This window comes from Panthera tigris, chromosome F3 (assembly GCF_018350195.1).
Source record: "Panthera tigris isolate Pti1 chromosome F3, P.tigris_Pti1_mat1.1, whole genome shotgun sequence".
NCBI lineage: Eukaryota > Metazoa > Chordata > Mammalia > Carnivora > Felidae > Panthera > Panthera tigris.
Genome location: NC_056678.1, coordinates 42,095,554 through 42,105,522, shown reverse-complemented (window position 1 = coordinate 42,105,522; position 9,969 = coordinate 42,095,554). Strand labels below are relative to the sequence as shown.

At 44.7% G+C, this 9,969-nt stretch overlaps 1 pseudogene; it reads right to left on the bottom strand.

Annotated features, from left to right (window-relative positions):
* Positions 1-4,773: 4,773 nt before the first annotated feature.
* Positions 4,774-5,814, bottom strand: LOC102955334 (annotated as a pseudogene).
* Between the last annotated feature and the right edge of the window lie 4,155 nt (positions 5,815-9,969).

The window sequence follows — 9,969 nt, the reverse complement described above, 5'->3', positions numbered from 1 at the left end:
TGAGTGTTGCACTTTACCGGAAACTGGCCCAGTCACCTCTCCTTTGGGAATCACCCTTGTGAAGGTGCAGCAGAATCTTGGAAAACAGGTGGGGCACCCACAGAACTAGCCACGAAGATGCCAGCAAGGAGTGATGCCGAAACTAGCTGGGTATGAACGTCCCCAGGGTTCCCCCCCGGGGTCCTGGAACCCTGAACAGAAATTTCCTCTCCCCACTACCTTGTTCCTCTAGCGCTCTCTACCGACAAAGTTTAACATGTACCAACAGGCAAGGGAGAACTGTTCCAGGCTTATATGAAGGGTGGATTTAGAGCTGAAAGGCAATAAATTGTTAATTGCTACAGATGTTAGTGGGTTCCTTTGGGGGCGAGGGCGTAGTGGGAGGGCTCTTCCATAAAATCTTTTTAAAAAATACTACATTAGGAAATATCCCTGCCAGCTAAGAAGTGAATCAAAATGAAGAACTCAAAAAATGAAGTTCTAAAACAAAAGGCAAAGAACAATTAAATCAGTAGAACCAAATAAAACTACACAAACTAAATAATTGTGATTCACATGATGCAAAAGTCCAGAAAAAAATGAGATAAAGATAATTCTTACAATTATATACTGTATAATAAAGATTTCATCATTATGAACTGGGATTTTAGAATACAATTCACTTTGACAAAAACTGGAAGTAGCAAAGTTAAAATTTTCATCTAGCAAAGGAGACATCAATAGGTATGGGAGCGGGGTGCCTGGGTGGCTCAGTCGGTTGAGCGGCCGACTTCGGCTCAGGTCATGATCTCGCGGTCTGTGGGTTCGAGCCCCGCGTCGGGCTCTGTGCTGACAGCTCAGAGCCTGGAGCCTGTTTCGGATTCTGTGTCTCCCTCTCTCTGACCCTCCCCCGTTCATGCTCTGTCTCTCTCTGTCTCAAAAATAAATAAACGTTTAAAAAAATTAAAAAAAAAAATAGGTATGGGAGCATATGAATTTGAAGACAGGTCAAAAGAAGTCATCCAGTGGAGCAGAACAGAGTTCTGAAATAGACCCACACACATATGGTCAAGTGATGTCCTACACAGAATTAAAAAAAAAAAAAAAGCTAACCATAAAAGAAATACTTCTTTTATGAAGTCTTAGAATATGATTTACTCAAAATTAAAGACTGCTGTTCATCAAAAGACTCAACTGAGAAAAGAAATAGACAAAACCAAAGATTGGTAGAAAACAGTCACAATACATGTATCTGAACATGCACTTCTGTCCAGAATATATTTAAAAAACTTGCATAACACAGTAACAAAACCAAACAACTCAAGAAAAATATGGATGACAGACTCAGACACTTTACATAAGAAGACATACAAATGGACAGTAAACACAGGAAAGAGGGCTCAACATCATTAGTCAGCAGGAAAAAATAAAAACCACAGTGAGCTGTCACTACACGCCCACCAGAATATTTAAAATTTCTGAAACCAGCAACAACACATGTTGGCAAGTATTTGGCATAACTGGAACTCTCACACATTGCTTTTGGATGTGTCAAATGGTACAACTACTTTGCAAAGCTGCTTGGAGGTTCTTATAAAGTTAAAAACACATCTACTCAATGATCCTGTAATTCCACACCTATATATTTATCCAGATGTTACGGACTGAATGTGTGTGTCTTCTCTCCCCCCCCAATTCATGAAAACCTCACCTCCAATATGATGGAGACTTTGGGGAGTAATTAATGAAGCCTTTGGGAAGGAGAGTGGAGCCCTCATGAATAGGATTAGTATCTTTATAAAAGGAGACAAGAGAGACATCAGTCTCTCTTCCATGTTAGGGTACCATGAGAAGATGGTCAGATGTAAACCAGGAAAAGTGCTGTCACCAAAAACCCAACCATGCTGGCATCCTGAGCTTGGACTTCCAGGCTCCAGAATTGTGAGAAGTAAATGCTAATTGTCTTAGCCAGCCAGTCTACGGTATTTTGTTATAGCAGCCCGAACTGATGAACGCACCAAAGAAAATAAAAACATATGTCCACAAAGAGACTTATACATGAATATTCATAGAAGATTTACATTCATAACAACCCCAAAATAGAAACAACCCAAAGTCAATTAACAGGAGGAATGTATACACAAACTGTAGTATAATTATACAATGAAATACTTCTCAGCAATTGAAGGAAACAAATATTGATAAACACAATACTATGGATGAGTCTCAAAACGTTATGCTGACTGAAATATGCCAGATGCTAAAGGGTATATACTTTGTGATTCTATTTATATGGCATTCTAACACAGACAAAACTAAATCTATGACCATAGAATAAAATCAGTGGTTTTGGTGTGAGGGGTTACAGATTGACTGGGAAAGGCACAAGAGAACTTTCTGGAGTGATAAAGTTGTTCTCCACCATAATAGAAATATAGGTTATACAGGTGTGCACATTATAATAATTCATTTAACTGTACATGTAAGATGTATACATTGTAGTGTACATACATTATACTTCAACACAAAGGAAAAGTAAATAAGATAAATAGGTATAAAATTTAACTGGGCAAAGGAGAAGGCAAAACTACATGAATGAAAACCAGTAGAAACAACTAAGAAATAGACACAGACCCAAAAGGGATGTTGGAGTTATCGGACACATACTTTAAAATAACTGTGCTTACTATGTTCAAGGAGATAGAAAATAGATGAATATTTGCAGAGAACTGGAAACTAAATAATGTGACATAACCGACTTGAAAAAGATCCAAATATAAATTATAAAACTGAAAAAAGAATTTAAACTGAACATAAGAACTCAAAAAGAATTTTACAGCAGACTAGATGCAGTTAAAGAGAGAATTAGTAAACTGAATGAGAGATCCAAAGGAAATATCCAGAACAAAGCATCACACAAATCTTGGTGTTGTATTTTCACTTTCATCTGGCTTGAAGTATTTTTTCATTTCTCTTGAGACTTTTTTGACCCTTGTATTACTTAGAAGTGTGTTGTTTAACCTTCATATATCTTATGATTTTCCAGCCATCTTTCTGCTACTGATTTCTAGTTTAAGTCCATTGTGACCTAACAGCATACTTTGCATGACTATTATTCTTTTAAATAGGTTAAGATATGTTTTATGGCCCAGAATGTGTTCCATCTTGGTGACTGTTCCATGTAAGCTTGTGGGGAATGTGGATTATGCTCTTGTTGGGTGAAGTGTTCTATAAATGTCAATTAGATCCAGCTGATTAATAGTGTTGCTCAGTTCAATTATATTCTAACTGAACTTATACCCACTGGATCTGTTAGTTCTTGGATGGGTGTTGAAGTCTCCAAATATAATAGATTTGTCTGTTTCTCCTTGAAGTTCTCAGCTTTTTCCTCAATATTTTGATGTCCTATTGTATACACACATTAAGAATTACCATGTATTCTTGGAGAATTAACACTTTTATGTTTATGTAATGTCCCTCTTTATCTCTGATCATTTTTCTTGTTCTTGTTTTCTTGTCCTGAAGTCTGCTTTGTCTGAAGTTAACATCTGCTTCAGATTCATTTTGATTAGTATCGGCATAGGATATCTTTCTCCATCCTTTTACTTTTTCTTTTTTAAAGTTTATGTATTTATTTTGAGAGAGAGAGAGAGAGAGAGAGAGAGAGAGAGAGAGACTCTTTTTTTTTTCCCCACAGCCTTAATGGGTTTAATAAGTTTACCCCTTCAGGGGCTCCTGGGTGGCTAAGTTGGTTAAGTATCCAACTTCAGCTCAGGTCATGATCTCATGGTTCCTGGGTTCAAGCCCTGTGTTGGCCTCTGTGCTGACAGCTCAGAGCCTGGAGCTTGCTTCAGATTCTGTGGCTCCCTCTCTCTCTCGCCCTCCCCTGCTCATTCTCTCTCTCTCTCTTCTCTCTCTCTCTCTCTCAAATAAACATTAAAAAAATAAGTTTACCCCTTCAGGTCCTATTTGCAGCAACGAATATTTCTTTGAAATGCCAGACAGACCCAGCAGTAGCCAGCAGTACTCTTCAGATCTCGAGTTAAAAGTTCAGGTTCTCTGAGCATTTGGTGTTGCAGTGGCACTTGCCCAAAACTGGTACCTCCCTACAGCTGGATAACTTTAAATGTACTGGTGAAAAAAGGCTTTTTTTCCCCATCAAGGGGAAGAAGGAAAATCACTCCTCAAAACCCGCAGACCTGGCTGTGAGGTCTTTCCTCCTGTCCCATCTCTTCGAGTTTGCGTTTTGCAGTGGAGCAAGAGAGACTAAAATCTAACCTGACTTACAAGAAACAAGACAGTGATGGCTATAAAGGGAGTGACCAGGAGCAAATGAGATATTCCTTCACCTCCCACATCCAATATATGTGCCTCGCAGAAAAACAACAAAAAATAACAGATCCACACAATACAACAGCTAAAATTACAAAATACATTCATCCAAGGATGGTGGAAGGCAGGAAGGGGACTTGCAAGGATAAATAGCACAGGGAGAAAAAAGAAAAAAGTATTCAAATCGCTCCAGGCACGGGGGCCGACAAGTGCTAGAAAAGAGCTGCAGAAAACCCTGTGGTCCATTCAGAATCACCGGTGTCAAAAATCCACATCCTGGGGTCGGGAAGATTCTGCCTTATGTGCACCAGTGACAAAGATCCCAATTCCTCAGAGAGAAGGGAATATGCAGCGGGCCCTTGGCAGAGTGGGTCCTGCCTTCCCAGGTGGAGGAAGGGACAAGGAAAAGAGATCCTACACCCTCCTTCCGATCCCACCCATCCCCTTTGGATGGCAGGTGACTCAGTGGCCGGCAGCAGCCTTCAGTTTGGCAGGAGAGCGATGGCGGTGAAGGGAATTTCTCTGCAGAGATCGAGCTACTCAGGGCAGACTATAGGTAGACCGTCTTGTGGAAAAGTCTGTTGCTTAAGAAAACCACCAAGGAGAAGAGGCACCACTGGAAAAGGCATGCCGTGCCAGGGGTCTTTGCTTCATTGCCGCCCATAATGGACAGAGGAACAAGGATGGGGAAGAGGCATCCACTGAGAATATACCAGGACGACGTTGCTGTGAGGAAAGCCAAGGGCAACCCAAATCCAAAGTGGTGAGGCCAGTTCCTTTCTGTGCTTGACAACTGCTGGTGCCTTTCAATTCCTCTATCGAACCAATGATATTCAAAGCAGTACAGTGAGTAGAGGAGGGACATACGCAGAAGACTAACGAGGTGACCAACAAGGTGGTTGAGAAGGAGACTCACAAACATCCCCCGGGTGAGAAAAAGAGCCTGCCGCAAAAGGTTGAAGAGCATGTCAGTAATTATTTGGCTGAGACTAGGGAATGGGTGGGGCTTCCTCCCTGATACCTCAGATGCTAGATCAGCTATGTCTTGAAAACAAATGGCGTTGACAACTTTGCTGAGCACAGACAGAGGAAGCATGCAAAGAGCACTGAAAATGGACGGAAGGAAGAAACATCTCCACGTAGTGATGGATCGCCGACAATTTGGGCTGTTACGGAGTGGAGTACAGAAATGAACACCTGATAAAACAAGAGGAGACTCAACCAGAATGCCCCGCCACCCCAAGTGCAGCACTGGAAAATTCCACTAAGGCTATGCGGCTCAGTCTCCTGCTTCCTTTCTGTACGTTGGGCTGTCCTCGGCGTCAGCACACCTGCTTGCCCTTCTTTGACGCTGCTCCTCTCTCTTTTGCTAAATCTGAGCATGTAGCTTTGAGATGGCACAAATTCCCTACAGGGAGTCTTTGATTTCCCTGGCAAAGTCCTAGGAAAAGGTTTGACACCTGTCAGCCATGTCTTCACCACCCAAAACTTACCAACTACGCAGAGGAGACAGAAGCATCTCAAAATCTCTCATCATGAAGGACCTTCTCTTCAAGAAAGAGGATACTCCGAGTGGAAACTAACAAGATCAGAGAAAGGAACGAAGCATTCAGAATGGCAGCCTGAGAGAGAAAGAATCTGAAGCAGTCTCCGTGCTCGGTGTGGAGTTAACATGGGGCTCGATCACATGATCCGGGGATCACGGCCTGAGCCGAAATCCAAGAGTTGGACGCTCAAACTACTGAGCCACCCGGGTGCCCCTCCGTCCTTTTACTTTTAATCTGTGTCTTTATATTTATTTTTTTTTTTAAGTTTATTTATTTATTTTGAGAGAAAGAGAATGGGGGGAGGGCAGAGACAGAGGGAGAGAGAGAATCCCAGGCAGGACCTGCACTGTCAACAGGGCTCAAACTCACAAACCACGAGATCATGACCTGAGTGGAACTCAGGCCCTCAACCTCCTGAGCCACTCAGGTGCTCCTGCCTTCTCTAGTTTTAATTCAACATTTCACAAGATTGCACTTCCTCTTTTTTTTTTCAGCATATCGGCATACCGTGTACTTCTTTTAAACCGTTCTTAGTGGTTGTCCTAGTATTTGCAATATACGTTTACAACTAACATTACTCCAGCTTCTTTTTTTTTTTTAATTTTTTTTTTTAACGTTTATTTATTTTGAGACAGAGAGAGACAGAGCATGAACGGGGGAGGGGCAGAGAGAGAGGGAGACACAGAATCGGAAGCAGGCTCCAGGCTCTGAGCCGTCGGCCCAGAGCCCGACGTGGGGCTCGAACTCACGGACGGTGAGATCGTGACCTGAGCTGAAGTCGGACGCTTAACCGACTGAGCCACCCAGGCGCCCCCTACTCCAGCTTCTATACCATTTCACGAGTGTGCAGCTAACCTTACAACAGAATATTCCCGATTCCTCCCTCTGTCCCTCATAACATTACTGTCATTCATTTCACTTATCCATATGCTATAATCCCCCAACACGTTGTTGCTATTATTACTTTGAAGACTTATCTATCAGATCCATTAAGAATAGGAAACAGGAAAGATTTTATTGTATCTTTATTTATTCCTTCTCTGGTGCTCTTTGTTATACAGATCTGAGTTTGTGACCTGTGTCATGTTCCTTCTCTCTGAAGAATTTCTTTAACACTTTTTTTAAAGTTTATTTATTTTGAGAGAGAGAGAGAGGGAGTGCAGAAGCAGGGGGAGGGGCAGGGAGGGAGGGAGAGAGGGAGTCCCGAACAGGCTCCCCAGTGTCAGCGCAGAGCCCGATGCAGGGCTTGATCTCACAAACCGCGAGGTCATGCAAGTGGGGGTGGGGCGGAGAGAGAGGAAGAGAGAGAGAGAGAGAGAGAGAATCCCAAACTCGACTTGGGCCTCGATCCCACGAACCGTGAGATCGTGACCTGAGCCGAAGTCAAGACTCGGACACTTAACCGACTGAACCACCCGGGCGCCCCTGAAGAGATCTTTCTCTAAACTGTAACGTGAGGAGGAAGTGGGGCTTCCGGAGGGAAGATCTATAACGCCTGACACCGCTCCTCAGACTGGACCCCCAGCGGCTTTTCATTCTCAAGCTAGCCCGCCCTCAGCCTCCAGCAATTCATCACAATCACTATTTAAGGGCTCCTCCCAGCTTATTAAACTTGTAGAATCAATGAGTAAACATATGAGAGTGTTTTCCTTCAAAAGATGAGTGAAATACACAAAGCTTGGGAACGCTAGTTTTTTTTTTTAAAAAGGAAAAACTCAAAGGCCCAGAATTGAGAGTGAGAATCATACACGAGTGTACGAGGGCACGATGTATGACGTGTCCCGCCGGGCCCTGCCCGGGCCCAGCCCAGGGCATGTGACAAAGCACCCCATGATGGCCTTGGGGGGCCCACAGGAGAGGAAGCACGTCCTCGGAGTCACTCAGCAGGCGGGGAGTGTGGATGGAAGTGCCTGAAATAGAAGCCTGTGCACAACCTCTGAGTGGGAGCTGAGGGAACCCTTCTAGGGCTGCGATGTTCCCACAAGGAGCGGGGGTTGTGTGTGTGTGTGTGTGTGTGTGTGTGTGTGTGTGTGTGTTTTGGCCAATCCTGTCTGCCTGGCTCCCTAGAGGCTGAGTGGAACCCATCTCAGGGGGAGTCCCTGTCCAAGGTCCCGAGCTAAAGGCCACCACCGCTGCACGCGTTTAAAACCTTGAGTGATAAGGAGTCTCAGCTTCAGGTTTGGGGGAAGATAAGAAAAGCTTCAAAGCCTGTGGTTGGGACCAAAAGTGCTCCCTCCAAGGGGCCGAAGCGTGAGTTACGCAGAAGGCTGCGCCTCCCCGAGGGATTTGCGTTGAGGAATGACCTCAGCCCAGAGCAGTGCTAACCCTGCAGGCTATTAGCTCCACAGAGACAGCGGCTGTGAATGGATCCCGGTGCCCAACGCCTGGCACAGTAGTTGCGAGCTAGAAGGTATACAGCCAACAGACTCATCAACCATTTTTTTTTTTTTTTTTGTAAATAATGAAAGCGATGTTTGCTCATTGTGAATAGTCAGAACGTAATTGCCCGAGGTTGAAAATCCAAAGCCCTGGGGCGCCTGGGTGGCTCAGTCGATTAAGCGTCCGACTTCGGCTCAGGTCACCATCTCGCGGTCCGTGAGTTCGAGCCCCGTGTCAGGCTCTGGGCTGATGGCTCAGAGCCTGGAGCCTGTTTCCGATTCTGTGTCTCCCTCTCTCTGACCCTCCCCCGTTCATGCTCTGTCTCTCTCTGTCTCAAAAATAAATAAACGTTAAAAAAACAAATTAAAAAAAAAAAAAAAAAGAAAATCCGAAGCCCTGTCTGACACCTGCTCTGGTTTCTTGAAGTTCCTTTTTTTTTCTGTTTGTTTTGGTCCATCCTTCACGTGGGGACTCTTTCATCAAGCATCTGGTGATCCTGGCTTTTCTTGCGCATGCGATCGTGAATCATCACCATCGGAAGCTCTGGGGCTTGGGAGGTTTCTCATCTGAGGCCCCATCTTGGGGTGATGGGACCAGGACACGGGTATTCCTCTGGGGGGCCCCCACACGGCGTTGGAGTGTTGGTGGTCAGAGCTTCAGTCACTTTCCCTTGGCAGTCTTCCCTGAGAATAACTTTTCAATGCCCGGCTCGGGGCTGTAGTGGAGCGAAGGGCTGGGGTCTGAACACCCCACATGCAGACTGTCACGTAATTCTCCGGTCATCCGTCTCTGTCTTCAGTCTGGCGTCCACACCCCCATCCTCACTCCCCTCTGTGCTGAGCAAGGTGCTCCCAAGTCTACAGTCGCTCTGGTCCTTCCCTGCATTTTCTGGCTGGCTCCCGAGACGCTGGGCAGAACCCATTTGGACAGGCAAGGCCACTGGAAAAAGTGGATCTGGGGGTCTAACAGTTCACCCAGACCTATAATTGTCAGCCTCGCCCCACTTCATGACATTCTGCCAACTCCTGCGGCTTTCCAGGGTGCCTTGGCATGAGTCCCCTGCTTCCTGTGGGCTCGTCACCTGCAGTCTGAGGTCTCGGCTTCTCCAGGTCTGCTGAGTTAGGTCCACTTGTTCACTCTGTGTTCATCATCAAAGGTGAACATTTGAACACATGGTCGAACATTTGTTGACCTCTCTCATCTATTTTGGTCCCCTCTCCCATTTGCTCCGTCTTATGTCATTTTATTCCTTTAACTGCTATTTTGGGGGAGCTTCAGAAGAGTGGAGATAAATACCTTAGTTCAATCTGTCAGGTGCTATGGGTACACCTTGCTTTTCCCCTTAAACAAGATATTAAGGAAGGTCTTTCTTTCTTTCTTTCTTTCTTTCTTTCTTTCTTTCTTTCTTATTTCTTTTTTAAAGTTTATTTATTTTGAGAGAGACGGGGAGCAGGGGAGGGGCAGAGAGAGGGTGAGAGAGAGAGAATCTCAAGCGGGCTCTGCAATGTCAGCCCGGCAATGTCTGATTCGGGGCTCGAATTCACAAACATGAGATCATGACCTGAGCCAAAATCAAGAGTCAAATGCTTAACTGACTGAGCCACCCAGGCGACCCCCCCCCCCCGCCCTTTATTTCTTTTGTGGAAGATTTTATTTTTAAGTAATCTCTACACCCAGCATAGGGCTCAAGAGTCAAGAGTCACATATACCACCAACTGAGCAAGACAACCAT